The sequence below is a fragment of the Carassius carassius genome, chromosome 13 (genome assembly GCF_963082965.1).
Source record: "Carassius carassius chromosome 13, fCarCar2.1, whole genome shotgun sequence".
Lineage (NCBI taxonomy): Eukaryota > Metazoa > Chordata > Actinopteri > Cypriniformes > Cyprinidae > Carassius > Carassius carassius.
Genome location: NC_081767.1, coordinates 11213130 through 11229730, shown reverse-complemented (window position 1 = coordinate 11229730; position 16601 = coordinate 11213130). Strand labels below are relative to the sequence as shown.

Sequence of the window (16601 nt, the reverse complement as noted above, 5' to 3'; positions counted from 1 at the left end):
GCTTCTCATCAGCGCATCTCGTCTGCACAGTGACCTGCAGCACGCGCCGACAAACGACTTCACTCGCATCTCGGGACAGCTGACAGAACAGTCACTTGACTAATCGGGTCATTGTTGCATTGTCACAAAAATGTATAATTTGCACACATTTTTCAGTATTTTAAGCCATATGGTACTCGCGCGCTCCGAAGGCTGTATTATGTGCCCTCACAGTCACATCCAAAGTTCACGCGTATAAAGCCGCCTCGCGAGTAGCCTATTATATGAGTTATTTTTCGTAGTTTGTTGTGGGTGTTGAAAAACAAAACAATTTCATGGCACACTCTATACTTAAACACATGGGGAAAAAAATAAAGAAAAGGGGGAAAAAAATCAATAATTAAACAACACTGTCAGTGAGTCATCAGTGTTGGTATTTTATCGGACACTTGCACTTAACATGAGGCTATATGAAAAACAAGCTCAAATGGAGTAAACTGGTTTTTGCTGGCGAATGAGGAGATCGCATCTGAGGCAAGTGCATCGCATTATACGCTTTCATAAACTCTTACAGGTTGTAATCTTTTTTTGTTTGCTGCAAACCAGCATAGAGACAACTTGTATCACCAGTTTCTTGCAGGATACAATTTCTATCAGGAAGAAATCCAGTCTTGTGCAAGATCTCCTGTCTCATGCATTATCTTACATTATTTCCTGCATCACTTCTCCCCAGTGTTAGGGAAAGTTACTTTTAAAAGTAATGCATTACAATATTTCATTACTCCCTAAAAAAGTAACTAGTTATATTAGTTATTTTTATGGAAAGTAATGTGTTGCGTTACTTTTGCATTACTTTTTAAATATTAGCAGGGTGTAGAAGCCCTTTCACACCAAAAAGTGTAATGAATAAACCTCAGGCTGAAGGAACCTAATGGACTTACACGTTACATTTCGTATTGCCATTATATATTTTTATATGACTCCAATAACACTGTCTTTTGAATTGGCTTTAGCTGTTAGTTTAATTGTTGTCTCTATTTATGTGCCCTTTCTATCTCTGGAATCTCTCACTTTTGTTTATACAGTGCTATTTATTTTTTAAATCATGTCTGTACAGTAAAACAGGAGAAGATGGTTCAACACTCTTCAGCAATAAAATAACAATGAAGCGCAATTGTTAGTTTATCTTAAGTCATTTTTGCTTATTATGGTTGAACTGGATCATCAAAGGTCAGCAGCAAAGACACTGTTTAATAAAATGAGATTAGATACATCTGTGTTGTTTTACATATTTAATAATTGCAGGTTTGCATCATATTCTAAGTTTGCATTTCACTTTTTTATAATTAATTTTGATGTGTTTTTTTTTTTTTTTTTTTTTTTTGCGAGTGGTATGAATTAATGCACATTCACATTTAGTCTAAAACTACAGTAATATCATGTTCATTCAGCGCATACAATGCCTCTGTACTTCCGATTTCTCTAAACATTGGGACTGGAGAACTGTCAGTCAATAAATGGGGAAAAAAGTAACTCAGATATTTTCTTGTAAATTAAAAAGTAATGCGTTACTTTACTAGTTACTTGAAAAAATAAATCTGATTATGTAACGCACGTTACTTGTAATGCATTACCTCCAACACTGCTTCTCACATGTGTTTGGTTGTGAAACCAGATGACTGTAGACCAGACAGAGCTGTTGGCATTTCCTTCTATTAAGAAGTTGTGTAATCTGTGACCCCCTGTCGCCAATCTCACTCTGCACATTATGTATGTCTCCCTTTTTAAACACACCTGATTAAGCTCATTAGTAGTGTGTCAGTTAATGGAGACATACAAAAACACTGGTGTAGAGTGTGTGTGACTGAGCGTACATGTGTCTGAGAGTGCATGTCTGCAGCCAGAATCTATTGGAAGGCTCCAACTATGATGTTATTTTGTAGTTATAATAATAATAATAATAAAAAGAGCATTTCTTGAGCCGGCCTTATAGCCAGGGTAGAAAATAGCCCATTATTTGTTGATTATGATGGTTTTTTGTTTTGTTTTGTTTTAAAAAAACACACAAACATCGTAAGTGGACCTAAAAAGCCAGTTCATGATCCCTGTAAGCGCTAGTGGCACAGTGCCTTGAGGTGTGGTGTCAGATCTCTCAGCCAATGAATTGGTTTGTTTCTATTAGGTATGCATTGATCCAAGGTCCAACACTAACCATTTTGTCAGATCGGGTATCAGTCAGATGGGATCAATCCAAATCTGATAGTGTACATAACATTACCCATGATTATTACTGTCAAGATAAAAAAAAAAAAAAGTGGAAACGTGTATAGTAAACTGATAAAAAACAAAACAGTACTGGTATCAGATTGGCATCAGCAGATACTAAACATTGCAATATCGGGCATAAAAAAGTTTGTACTGAGCCATCCCTAGTTTCTATACAGGCTTTAGAAAACTCCACATCTGGGGTGTGTTTCCACAGCATCCCCTAATGACACAGCATCTAGTTCCCTATTCATAGTAACAGACATGTATTCTTAATTCAGTAATTAGAATGTTGATATTGCATTACTCACTTGTTCCAGTGTAGTTTGATGGAACAGCATTCTAGTGTTACTGATCTTATGATGCATAATTTCTAAATGGAATACATGTTTTACTATACAGAGGACTTTTCATAGCATAAAAGCCAGAGAAAAATAAAGAAACAGTTTATTGGTCATTTCAAAACATTTTTTAAGGTAATACAATAATTTATAGTTGTAAGGATAGGTATACATGATTTATTAAAAGTAATAAAATCAAGAAACTCAAATCAAGTGTCAATGTGGTATTTCAGCATTGGAACTACCTAAAGACAGACAATAAAAAATAAAATAAAATAAAATAATAATAAAATACTCATGTTTTTAAGAGCCCATGGTAAGTCATTTCCAGCATTCCCAGATGATACAATGAAGAATCAGCTTCTCCTGATGGTGTTAATGCTGAGGTTCTTCAAACAGCAGAGTGGATTTACAGCAGTGCTGGCAGTATGTCATTGTTTGGCTAAGAATGGCTGAATTGAAGAAGCAGTGAATCAGTTTTTAGACCCAACTTGCTCCAGACTGTCTGAATCTCTGGCCAAGATGGGGCTGATCCCCCTGAAGCTTCCATATGGCCGCTTTGGTGTTCCACTCATGGCTGGTGGTTTCCATGTATCCATGGGGCAGATATAATCAGCTGATTCATCCATCCTGAGCTTTCTTAGTTGTCGGAAATTAGTAAAACCAAGCTTCTTTGGCTAAGACAGAGAAATGAATAAAATTACAACATGACAAAAAATATACTTGCAACTTACATCTAGCATAAAATGTATTATTTTGTTTGGAATATCTTACCCTGACTTTGGCAGTGGTGGTAAGGTGTGCATGCCCACTGGCGTTTGCAAATTCCTGTTTCTCCTGCTGGGCCTGAGGTCCCACCAGTGTGTTAAAGTTAGTGGTGAGGTGGCGTCTTAGGAGGGTCTTCTGTGGAGGGATGTTTAGCAGCATTGCCAAGGTCTCAGAATGAAAGCGAGGCTCCAGGATCTGATAAGCAAATACAGACAAATTAAAGGGATATTTCACCCCAAATAGTCATGTTTGATATTGTAATGTTACAGCTAAAATAAAATCAGTTTGTTTAATATGATCAAAACGACAACTTAAAATAGCTAAAATACCATGCATAAAATGTTTCTACTATGTGACACTGAAAGAGGTTTTTTTTTGTTTGTTGGTTTGTTTTTTTGTGTGGCTCAGTCATTTATTGTGTATATATATATATATATATATATATATGAATATCACATTTATATCTGAATATATATATATGTGAATTGTGAACATAGTTATAAATCTGAATATATATAGTTATAATTCTAAGTATATATTCAGATTTTTATATAATTATTTCCTGTTTGGCACCTCATAGTGTGTCTATATATATATATATATATATATATATATATATATATATATATATATATATATATATATATATATATATATATGTGTGTGTGTGTGTGTGTGTGTGTGTGTGTAATGCACTAAAATACTTAAGCATCAGTAGCAGTAGTAATGCTGACTCACAATTAGGCCTCCATGAACACCGCTGCCTCTCAGGTTCGGAGCATATTCAGCCAAATCCACTGATCTCAACCACTCCATCACACGATGGTTGGACCACTGCACCACCTCAGATGGAGATGTCTTATTCTGCAGAACCAAAGGAAATGTAGTCTTTCAGTGTCTTGAGTGTTCACAGTGTTTCAAGATTTATCAATGCTTTGTACATACAGTAATGTAATACATGACATATGTCCCTATATCACAAGTGCTGTTGTCATATATTGCCAATATATTGTATTATATTAAGACAATATATTATTATACATGTATACATCCTCATGAAGTTATAAATTCATACCATATACAGTAATGGCCAAAAATATTGGCACCCTTGGTAAATATGATCAAAGAAGGCTGTAAAAAATCATCTGCATTGTTAATCCTTGTGATCTTTTATAAAAAAAAAAAATCACAAAAATGTATCCTTTCATTGGATAATAAGAATTTAAAATAGGCGGAAATATCATTATGAAATAAAGGTTTTTCTCAAATACTCATTGGACAAAATTATTGTGATCCCCAGAAATTTTTATGAGTTAAATATCTCTGAAGGATTTTCCCATTCATATTCACAATTTCGAGCACACCAGCGTGTTTATAAAAATTAAATGAACCAGTCATGGTTTCCTGTTTCACATAAATATAAAGAGGAGGGAAAACAAAGCCCAAAATCCCTTAATCAGCCATGAAAATGAGAAAAACCAAAGAATATATTTCTGATGTGCAGCAAAAGATAATTGAGCTTCACAAATTAAGTGAAGTGGCTTTAAGAAAAGAGCTAGAGCAGTATAAATTCCCATGTCCACCATCAGGGCAATAATTAAAAATTTCCAATCAACATAAAATGTTACGAAACTGCCTATAAGTGGACGTGTCTATATCGTCCTAATGCAAGGTGAGAAGGAGAGTTTGAGTGGCTAAAGACTCTCCAAGGATCACAGCTGGAGAACTGCAGATATTAGTTGAGTCTCGGGGTCAGAAAACCTTTAAAAAAATTGTCAAACAGCACTTGAATTGAGGCCATTCTGATGCAACGCGATGATGGCTTCATGTGTTTCTATGCAGGTAACCAATGCTAAAAATAACACGATTGGAAGTGCTTCTTCCCCTTCTGTAAATCAGTCAATTATTGTTTGAAAACATTGTTTCTCGACACATTGTGCAAATGTGGTATTGACAACATTGTATAATTATTATTACCAGAACAACATCTTAAAAATTTTGGAGGTAAAATGTTCTTTCTTTGTCTAACCATCATATTAGAAGAAGGTTTTATTGAATAATTTCATCATCTCGAGCCTCAATGTTCGTATAACATTCTCCTAATGTGGCTGAGAGAATGTTCTTACTTTGTTGTCTTGAAACATTGTCACAGTGTTTTACTGACAACATTTTATAATCTGTTTCCTCAACAACATCCTCAAAATATCCTCAAAATGTTGCGGATAAAATGTTCTATGTTTATTAAACCATCACATTAGAAGAATGTTTTATTAAAACATTTTATCACCTCAAGCCTCAGTGTTGTTCTTATAACGTTCTACTAATGTGGTTTGAGAGAATTTTCTTCCTTTTGTTATCTTGAAACATTGTCACAATGTTTTATTGACAACATTTTATAATGTGTTACATCAACAACAACCTCAAAATGTTGCAGAAAAAATTTTCTATCTTTGTTAGAAAAACGTTTTAAACAAAACATTTGATCACCTCAAGTCTAAATTATGTTCTTAAACCATTCTGCTCATGTGGCTGAGAGAATGTTCTACTTTTGTTGTCTAGAAACATTGTGCCGATATGTTTTCGTATAACATTCTCCTAATGTGGCTGAGAGAATGTTCTTAATTTGTTGTCTTGAAACATTGTCACAGTGTTTTACTGACAACATTTTATAATCTGTTACCTCGAATACATCCTCAAAACATCCTCGAAATGTTCTTTGTTAAACCTTCACATTGACTCTGCGGACCCAGTACCGGGTCCAAAAATAGCATGCAAAATGTTTCTGCTTCACTTGCAAAGCCTTCCTTATATGGTATCAGCCCATATATGGGTTCATTTGAAAGCTTAGAGTGTTTTCTTTACAGAGAATACCATTAATTGGGTTAATCTTACATAAAGTAGTAAGATTAAGCGAAAAAATAATTTCCGTCTAACGATTGCGAATAATTATTCATAAGAATGTGTATTTAAAATGTTTTTCACAAAACAGTCAAGTCATATATCACAAGAAAGCTCTCATTCTCAGGAATTTGACGATGTAGACATTTTATTGTGTGACAATCACAGATCGAACGATCTTCAACAGAATCGCGATGTAAAATTTCTCACCTCAGTGCAAATTATTATTTATCCATCTTAGCACCGTTTCATTCAGTCGCAAACACCCACAAATACCTATATACTCAATATAATATTTTAGATTAGAATGTCTTCTTTCAAACAAGACCATTTTTACGTTTCTGCGTGCTATAAAAGATATAAAGCGTTTTGTCCAAGTGCGCACATACAGAAAACACGCGCTCTTGAGCCAGACGCGCTCTCCATATTATTATGATGAGGAGCCTGAGTGGCTGTCTTATAATATATTGATCGGATCTGGTTTGTGAAGCACTATTTGTCCCTTCAGCTGTCAGTCTGAGCCGTGTGCTCCAGTTAGAGGTGCTGAATTTCACACCTCTGCGTCAACAGCGGGGGGAGGGAGTGTGCAGTGAGTGACCATTTCCAGCTCCGCTGGGGCAGCGGTGGCCGATGGGATATTGAGTTCTCGGCTGTTTGTAAACACAGATCACACGCGGAAAGGTCTGAGGAGATGCGTCGCGGTGATTATAATAATGTATAATAATCATACTACAAGTTATGGATGACCACCGTCGCCGTAGAGAGGACAGGACGCGCATCTGGTGAGGCTTTATGCATGTTAGTTACTTTTATATATTTGAATCTTTATTTTGAAGCGTGGAAGCTCCGCTAACAATATGGGAAACTGTTTATTGACAGAAAAGTACAGTACATGATGCATCTCAGTGAAAGTACAGTAAATACACATGGATTATTACAGTGCTGTGTGGATGAACATATATTTGTTTGTTTATGCTCCGAAGGTCGTGTACAAGCTTCGGGGAGCGGATTTGCGCGTCCAAACAAACAGAGGGATGTATGTAAACAAAGGATGTAGTGATGAAGATGTACAGTCGTGGCCAAAAGTTTTGAGAATTACATAAATATTAGTTTTCAAAAAGTTTGCTGCTAAACTGCTTTTAGATCTTTGTTTCAGTTGTTTCTGTGATGTACTGAAATATAATTACAAGCACTTCATACGTTTCAAAGGCTTTTATCGACAATTACATGACATGTATGCAAAGAGTCAGTATTTGCAGTGTTGGCCCTTCTTTTTCAGGACCTCTGCAATTCGACTGGGCATGCTCTCAATCAACTTCTGGGCCAAATCCTGACTGATAGCAACCCATTCTTTCATAATCACTTCTTGGAGTTTGTCAGAATTAGTGGGTTTTTGTTTGTCCACCCGCCTCTTGAGGATTGACCACAAGTTCTCAATGGGATTAAGATCTGGGGAGTTTCCAGGCCATGGACCCAAAATTTCAACATTCTGGTCCACGAGCAACTTAGTTATCACTTTTGCCTTATGGCACGGTACCATTCTTTATTCATGGCGGTGTTTTTGGGCAGAATTGTGAGTGAGCCCACTCCCTTGGATGAGAAGCAACCCAACACATGAATGGTGTCAGGATTCTTTACTGTTGGCATGACACAGGACTGATGGTAGCGCTCACCTTTTCTTCTCCGGACAAGCCTTTTTCCAGGTGCCCCAAACAATCGGAAAGGGGCTTCATCGGAGAATATGACTTTGCCCCAGTCCTCAGCAGTCCATTCACTATACTTTCTGCAGAAGATCAATCTGTCCCTGATGTTTTTGTTTGGAGAAAAGTGGCTTCTTTCCTGCCCATCTTGACACCAGGCCATCTTCCAGAAGTCTTCACCTCACTGTGCATGCAGATGCGCTCACACCTGCCTGCTGCCATTCCTGAGCAAGCTCTGCACTGGTGGCACTCCGATCCCGCAGCTGAATCCTCTTTAGGAGACGATCCTGGCGCTTGCTGGACTTCCTTGGACGCCCTGAAGCCTTCTTTACAAGAATTGAACCTCTTTCCTTGAAGTTCTTGATGATCCTATAAATTGTTGATTTAGGTGCAGTCTTAGTAGCCACAATATCCTTGCCTGTGTAGCCATTTTTATGCAACGCAATGATGGCTGCACGCGTTTCTTTGCAGGTCACCATGGTTAACAATGGAAGAACAATGATTTCAAGCATCATCCTCCTTTTAACATGTCAAGTCTGCCATTCTAACCCAAACAGCCTGACATAATGATCTCCAGCCTTGTGCTCGTCAACATTCTCACCTGAGTTAACAAGACGATTACTGAAATGATCTCAGCAGGTCCTTTAATGACAGCAATGAAATGCAGTGGAAAGGTTTTTTTGGGATTAAGTTAATTTTCATGGCAAAGAAGGACTATGCAATTCATCTGATCACTCTTCATAACATTCTGCAGTATATGCAAATTGCTATTATAAAAACTTAAGCAGCAACTTTTCCAATTTCCAATATTTATGTAATTCTCAAAACTTTTGGCCACGACTAGGTCATAGGCCATAATCATTATACCAATACAGAATGGACATAAATGAAATGATATGAAGCTGGAGATTGTGGATTCTATTTTATATTGTGATGGACCAGATATGTTTTATAATTTAAAGCAGTTTGCTAGTTTGCAGTTTTGAGTTATCCACTTTCAAAGACAGTGTTTAGAACACACACAAAAAAGTGGCTTGTATTGAGGTGGTTCATCATATGTGAAACAACATAAATAATACTATTTGTCACAAACAGCAGCTTTTTATGTAACTTCAAAGTGTTTTCTGTAAAATGATATAAAGATATTGCATGTATTCCATGGCAAATAAGCATTGGGACACTACAAATTTGGGCAGGCTTTTGCATAGATTATGATAGAAAGAAATTTCAAAATTTTTCCTCTTTTAGTTTTCCTCTGCTGGAAACACATAAAATAGGTCTGAAGCTCCTAGGCCCTTCATTGCCTGAGCTATACAATTTCAAACTTCAGTTTATAAAAAAAACAAAAAAAATCAAAAAGCGCCTTATTTTTTCCCTATTTATTATAACCCAGACAACATATAAAATCATTTGTATCCATTTCAACAGCGTTTTATGTAATTTCAAAGGGTTTTTTGTAAAATGATACCAAACTTTTGCATGTACACCTCTGTCTGTAGGTATGGCAAGCTTTTAAATTTAGGTAGGAAAATTCCAGGCAGAAATTCCCAAATAGCATTTGGGCTTAACTGGTTATTAACAATGCAGATGGATTTTCACAGCCTTCTTTGATCATATTAACTAAGGGTGCCGATATTTTTGGCCATGACTGTATTAATTACCGGTGTTTAAATTATTTTAAATACATACAGTACAGACCAAAAGTTTGGACACACCTTCTCATTCAAAGAGTTTTCTTTATTTTCATGACCATGTAAATTGTAGAGTCACACTGAAGGCATCAAGGGCTATTTGACCAAGAAGGAGAGTGATGGGGTGCTGCGCCAGATGACCTGGCCTCCACAGTCACCGGACCTGAACCCAATCGAGATGGTTTAGGGGTGAGCTGGACCGATGACAGAAGGCAAAAGGGCCAACAAGTGCTAAGCATCTCTCGGGGAACTCCTTCAAGACTGTTGGAAGACCATTTCAGGTGACTACCTCTTGAAGCTCATCAAGAGAATGCCAAGAGTGTGCAAAGCAGTAATCAAAGCAAAAGGTGGCTACTTTGAAGAACCTAGAATATGACATATTTTCATTTGTTTCACACTTTTTTGTTATGTATATAATTCCATATATAATTCCACATGTGTTAATTCATAGTTTTGATGCCTTCAGTGTGAATCTACAATTTTCATAGTCATGAAAATAAAGAACTCTTTGAATGAGAAGGTGTGTCCAAACTTTTGGTCTGTACTGTATGTGAGCAATATATGGGTAATTTATATACGTAAGCTTATTTAAATAACATATGCAAATATTTAGTATGCTTACATAATATAGGCTTATATATTACCTAGAATATCAAAATCAACTGCGGGCGGCAGATCCTTTTCCTATTTGGCGCCTAAACTCTGGAATAACCTACCTAACACTGTTCGGGGGGCAGACACACTCTTGCAGTTTAAATCTAGATTAAAGGCCCATCTCTTTAACCTGGCCTACACATAACATACTAATATGCTTTTAATATCCAAATCCGTTAAAGGATTTTTAGGCTGCATTAATTAGGTAAACCGGAACCGGGAACACTTCACATAACACCCTATGTACTTGCTACATCATTAGAAGAATGGCATCTACGCTAATATTTGTCTGTTTCTCTCTTATTCCGAGGTCACCGTAGCCACCAGATCCAGTCTGTATCCAGATCAGAGGGTCACTGCACACACCTGGATCCAGTACGTATCCAGACCAGATGGTGGATCAGCACCTAGAAAAGACCTCTACTGCCCTGAAAGACAGCGGAGACCAGGACAACTAGAGGCCCAGATACAGATCCCCTGTAAAGACCTTGTCTCAGAGGACCACCAGGACAAGACCACAGGAAACAGATGATTATTCTGCACAATCTAACTTTGCTGCAGCCTGGAATTGAACTACTGGTTTCGTCTGGTCAGAGGAGAACTGGCCCCCCAACTGAGCCTGGTTTCTCCCAAGGTTTTTTTCTCCATTCTGTCACCGTTGGAGTTTAGGTTCCTTGCCGCTGTTGCCTCTGGCTTGCTTAGTTGGGGTCACTTCATCTACAGCGATATCGTTGACTTGATTGCAAATAAATGCACAGACACTATTTAACTGAACAGAGATGACATCACTGATTTCAATGATGAACTGACTTTAACTATCATTTTGCATTATTGATACACTGTTTTCCTAATGAATGTTGTTCAGTTGCTTTGACGCAATGTATTTTGTTTAAAGCGCTATATAAATAAAGGTGACTTGACTTGACTTGGCTTATACCATATATGAAATAGACCTACCATAGTAAAATGTGTGTGTGTGTGTGTGTGTGTGTGTGTGAGAGAGAGTATGTATATGTTACATATGCAAATGTATGTTATATGATGTTAAGACCATAAATGTAAACAACATAATATACAGCTGCTATCAATAATATTTTTTATTATATTATAGTTATAGGATTTTTTTAATAACACATCTGTGTCACAATTATTCAACCCCATTCAACATTGCTGTTTTAAAGTGACATTAATAGTTCCTAGAGACACAGCTGGCAGCCTTAGTCCTTAGCTTGAAAACATTTCAGAATGTTGAAAAAAAAAAAAAAAAACAATATCATCATAAATTTGATCAAAGCCACTGAGAAAAACATGCAATGTACAGCCAAAGACTTGCTAGATGACCCCAAGAGAAAGGAGGAAAAACATTCCAATGCAGAGTATAAGATGAACAGTAGACAAGCATGGCTTTCGTGTTGGGTCATCTTGCTGAATGCCACTCTCTACCAAGGAGAACATAAAAGGCCAACTTGAGCATGTTAAAATTCATTTGGGTAGACCTGTGAGGTTCTGGAAGAATGTTTTATTATCATACTACCAATATCATAGTCACGTTTGCTGATGATACCACTATAGTATGACTGATAACAGAAAATAATGTGACAGAATTTCACAGAATGGTGTTTTCACAATAATCTGGACCTACTCTTCACTAAAACCAAGGAAATGATTGTAGATTTAAGAAATTGTAAGCGCACTGACCACTCTGTCCTCTGCATACACAAGAAGGAGGTAGAGAGGGTAAAGAGTTTTTATATTTCTTTGCCTAGACATCTTGGCTGACCTCACCTGGTCTACATGCATCTCCCAGGCCCAACAAAGACTTTACTTTCTTGGGAAGTTTAAGTATGCCCATCTCCCTCAAAATCTACTGACCAACATCTGTCAGTCAGCAACAGAGAGCTTCTAAACCTACTGTTACACGGCGTGGTTTAAGTTGGACAGAATAGAACAGGAAAGAACTGCAGCAAATAGTGAGGGCAGTTGAGTGTGTCATTGGTTTGTCACTACCCATACTCAGTGACATTTACACTGGCCGACTTCAAAAGAAGGCCAACTGCATCTTAAAATCATCTGTTCTCCCCACTACCCTCCTGGAGAAGATACAGACTAATAAAATCCAAAACAATCAGATTGAAAAATAGTTTATTTCTCCAGGCAGATAAATGCTTAAATGCATACCCCCAGCCCCACCCAATACCTAAGACTGTTAAATAAACACCTACCTCAAAGAAAAGAAAGTGCAATGACTTCTCCCACCCACTATATTCTACACTGCAATATACTTTGCTTTGCACTACCTCACTGTGTACCCACTTGCTATCTCTGTATTTATATCTATCTTCATTCTATATATATATATATATATATATATATATATATATATATATATATATATATATATATATATGTATATATGCATTTAAGCATTTAACTGCCTGGAGAATTTGGCAGCAGGAGAGAGAATTAGGAGGGGAACGGTGAGTGAGTGGTTTGGACGGAAATAATCAACACCTGTGTCTTGTTTCAGTAATTGGCGTGGAGAGAGTATGTAACGCCAGGAGAAACAGGAGTAGGTGAGAGAGAGAATGACTGCTGGTGAGTGAATCTGATCCGGAAGAAGTAACCCGGAAGTGTTTACGATAGCGTGTTTATGTTGGTGTGAGACAAAGTGGCCAGTAAAAGTGTATTTAAATAATAAAGTTATCATCAGCAGTCAAAGCCAACCCCTCGTCCTCTTCCTTTCCACACACAAACTCTCTATACTGGTGAGCGCGTGGGCAGGATGGAGAGGCAGGATGAAATCAGTCCAATGGAATGGCAAGATGTCATGGGTGGGGTGACGTAGAGACTAAGAAGCTTAAAAGCGAATTCAAAACAAACTGTATTAGCTTCTGATAGGTCAAAGAAAGCTGCTCATAGGGATGTAGGAAGTATGGCAGGGAGATGCAGTATCTCGTTCCCCTCAGGGCACCATGGTTACATACGTAACCTAGACACGTTCCCCTTCAGGAATCTCGAGCTGTGTCACAAACGCTTTGGGAATGACAATGCCTACTCTGCCACACAGACAAATGCCTGTCTAGTGTGAAATCATGATAAGCACAGTTCAGACAGAAGCACCTGAGAGTCTGGAGTGATACTCAAATCTAGATTGTAAAATGTGAGAGGGCGTGAAATGTAAAGTGTGAAATGGATATGAAAGGGAGAACCAGAGTGGATAGTGTGAATTCTCAAGATTCACAAAAACCCACCACCTGCTCCTTCATATCAAGGTGGGGCCTCTACTCACTGGGACTCAGCCCCTATCTCAACAGGATGTCTGCTCCCTGATTCAGGTGCCCAGTGATGTAAACTGCTCTAAATGAGAGGAGTTTCTTCTGAGCCGATAATGTTGACCCATACAATGTTTTTTTTTTTGGCTACTGCTAAAAATATACCCCAGCGACTTAAGCCTGGTTATATGGTCCAGGGTCGCATATGTAAATTTATGTTTTGAATTTATATGAGCATATATTTACATAGATTACACTTGCGTATGTTTGTGCTGATGTAAGTATCCCATATAATTCTGCATGTCTGCAGTATAGCTGAAATTATTAATTTTTAATAAGCAATTTGTCTTACTTCATCCCCTGGCCTGCGTCTCAAGCAGTTTGGGTTAAATTTGTTAACGTGGAGGACATGGATGGCACATTTAATGCTCAGATGATGGAGTTGACTGGTGACTTTCAGGAACAAGAGATCATTCTGTTGGAAAAGAACATTAATTTCTAAAGCGGTTAAATATGTGCATTTGAAAAATATTGTTACATTGCATTTTTAACACAGGGGTAGAGGAAACTTTTGATCTTACCACTGTTAGGTACTGTAGCATGCGGCCATCAACCTTGCTTTCATAGAACTGATCTTTGTACTGTGGTAAACCAATGTCATCAAGCCAGTCTGCAGATGGAAAATGGGGCAGTGGAAACATTTTGGCAGAATACATGCCCTTATTTCAATACTGAAATATCATGTAATTTCACAGAACTAAACCCTTAAACCTTAATGATCCCTTTTTGCTTTTCTTCGGGAAGTGAAAATCTAGCTATAGTATTTTCTGAGTACATACGTGTAACCCAGATGTGATCCAGTTCTGAAGATTTCTCCATTGTCTTGTTACTAAAAGCTCTGAGAGCCAGTTGCAGCTTTTTTCTGTGCAGAGGATGTTTAATACAAATCTCCTGTTGAAAACAGAACATTAGAGTCACCGGAACTGTACCATTTCTGTGAGACTTTCATGCACACCAGCATATTTTGTGTGGTTGATTTTAGATTTTAAATGGCAAATTATATATATACATATATAAATATATATATATATATATATATATATATATATATATATATATATATATATATATATATATATATATATATATATACAATAGATAGACATGGTTAATAATTTTACATTGTTGTATTGTGTTGTTCAGTTTTCATTATATGACAGCTTTGTTGATATTATGATAGGAGAGTTCAAGATTTATTATCTTACAAACATTTTCCAAGTAGATTACCCTGTTGCAAATACAATCCATAGTGACAGACCAATTTAAAAGTGTAAAGTGGCAGTAAACAGCTACATATCCAAAATAAAATTATACTAGTAAAAATTACCTTCTCAAGGTCCCGTGGAGTGGCAGAGAGAAGGGTTTGTCCACTGTCCACCCACTGACGCGCCAAACTGACATACTGCCCCAAACCACTGTCCTCCAGCCAACCACACACCTGCTCTGTCGTCCACTTAGAGAAAGACGTGTGTGCACTAACAGTAAGAAGATAATAACATAATTAAAGCAATAACATTCATTTGTTATATGAAGGAGGTATTACACCTCCAAAGTCTATTGCGCCTCTGGCCCTGTCCGTTCATGAAGGGAACTTTACCGGGATGAGCGTCCAGAATCGGGGGCCCGTGTTAGACGAGGCCCAGCTGTGGCCCTGAAGCCTCCTCTCTTGAACTGAATGGGCTCAATGTCATCTGAAAGCACACCTGGCCTCTTCATCCTCAAAACAAACACACCCTGTCAGATGTTTGGTTTACACTGGTTTCACTTAGAAACAGGGAAGACGCAAGTAATTGTAGCATTTTCATAATTTAATTTTGTAATTGCCCTTCATCATAATTAACTCACTTTCCCCAAAGTTTGCGTATGCTGCTATTTTTTACATTTTCTTGTAACACGGGAGACTGCTGGCCAGAGTCCACTCCTGAAGACACTGAAGAAAGATCAGAATTGGTTGTGTCCTTTATTTTCTCTGTAATTCCTGTGGGGGACACACATGCAGCGAGCAAATAAATAAATAATATATATAATTAATATAATATAATAAATAATATATATAATAATATATAATTATAGCTGGTTGTTATTTTTGTGCATATCTTGAACAAGCAATAATAGCATGTCTTCAAAGACTGGAAATGTTTTTAGAAAGACAAGGTAATAGAGTGATTCTAATCCTATGTTAACATCTGTAATGTTAAAGTGAAGTGTTGTTTATACTTTTGTAATAGTGTAACAATTTGATATTTAATTGCAGTACTGCATGCTTGACCGCAATGGCCTCAACTAAAAGAACATTACTGTCAACATTGTTTCCATTCCTTTTTACAAGCTAAGAGATGGATTGAATTTATTGTATACAGTAATACAGAAAACCATAGTAGTGGTGAATAAACTGGACTATTCCTTTAAATACAGTCAATGTGTCTTTTAAAATTTAACACAGTGAGTAAAAGGAATTAAATGAGGGAGAGATTTGATTGTGGCATTCAGCCCTATTACACAGTTTTAGCTATGATATACACATGAATGTGCATGCAATTACTAAAGACAATTAATTTCTTGTGTTTTTTTAGCTACTTTTTATAGATTAAAATAAATTAATTTAAGCAGCTATGCTAATGGAGCAGCAGAGACTAACGGAACAGGTTTTCAAAGGCCAGTCTCTAGTCTCCCTGCCTGTCAAAACATGTTTGGGCATCTGGCAATGATTTGCCTCCCTTCAGTCAAGCTTCAGTTACAGGGTGGGTCCTGAACAACAGGTGGGGCCCATATGATAGCTCTTGCTCCTGATGAAGATCCTTTCATTAGAGTCTATTAAAGGCACAGGGTTTCAGGAATGGTAGAAGTGGTTTTGCTCCAAAATAAGGGTGGAGGAAAGACTACAAAAATACATTCAAACTTTAAAATTCACCAGAGATGGATGGGTAACTACCTAAAATATGTTTCAAGACATAGTACCAGCTCTAATAAAAG

At 37.2% G+C, this 16601-nt stretch overlaps 1 pseudogene; it reads right to left on the bottom strand.

Annotated features, from left to right (window-relative positions):
- Positions 1-2694: 2694 nt before the first annotated feature.
- LOC132155962 (liprin-beta-2-like) overlaps positions 2695-16601 on the bottom strand; it is a 36299-nt pseudogene continuing 22392 nt past the window's right edge.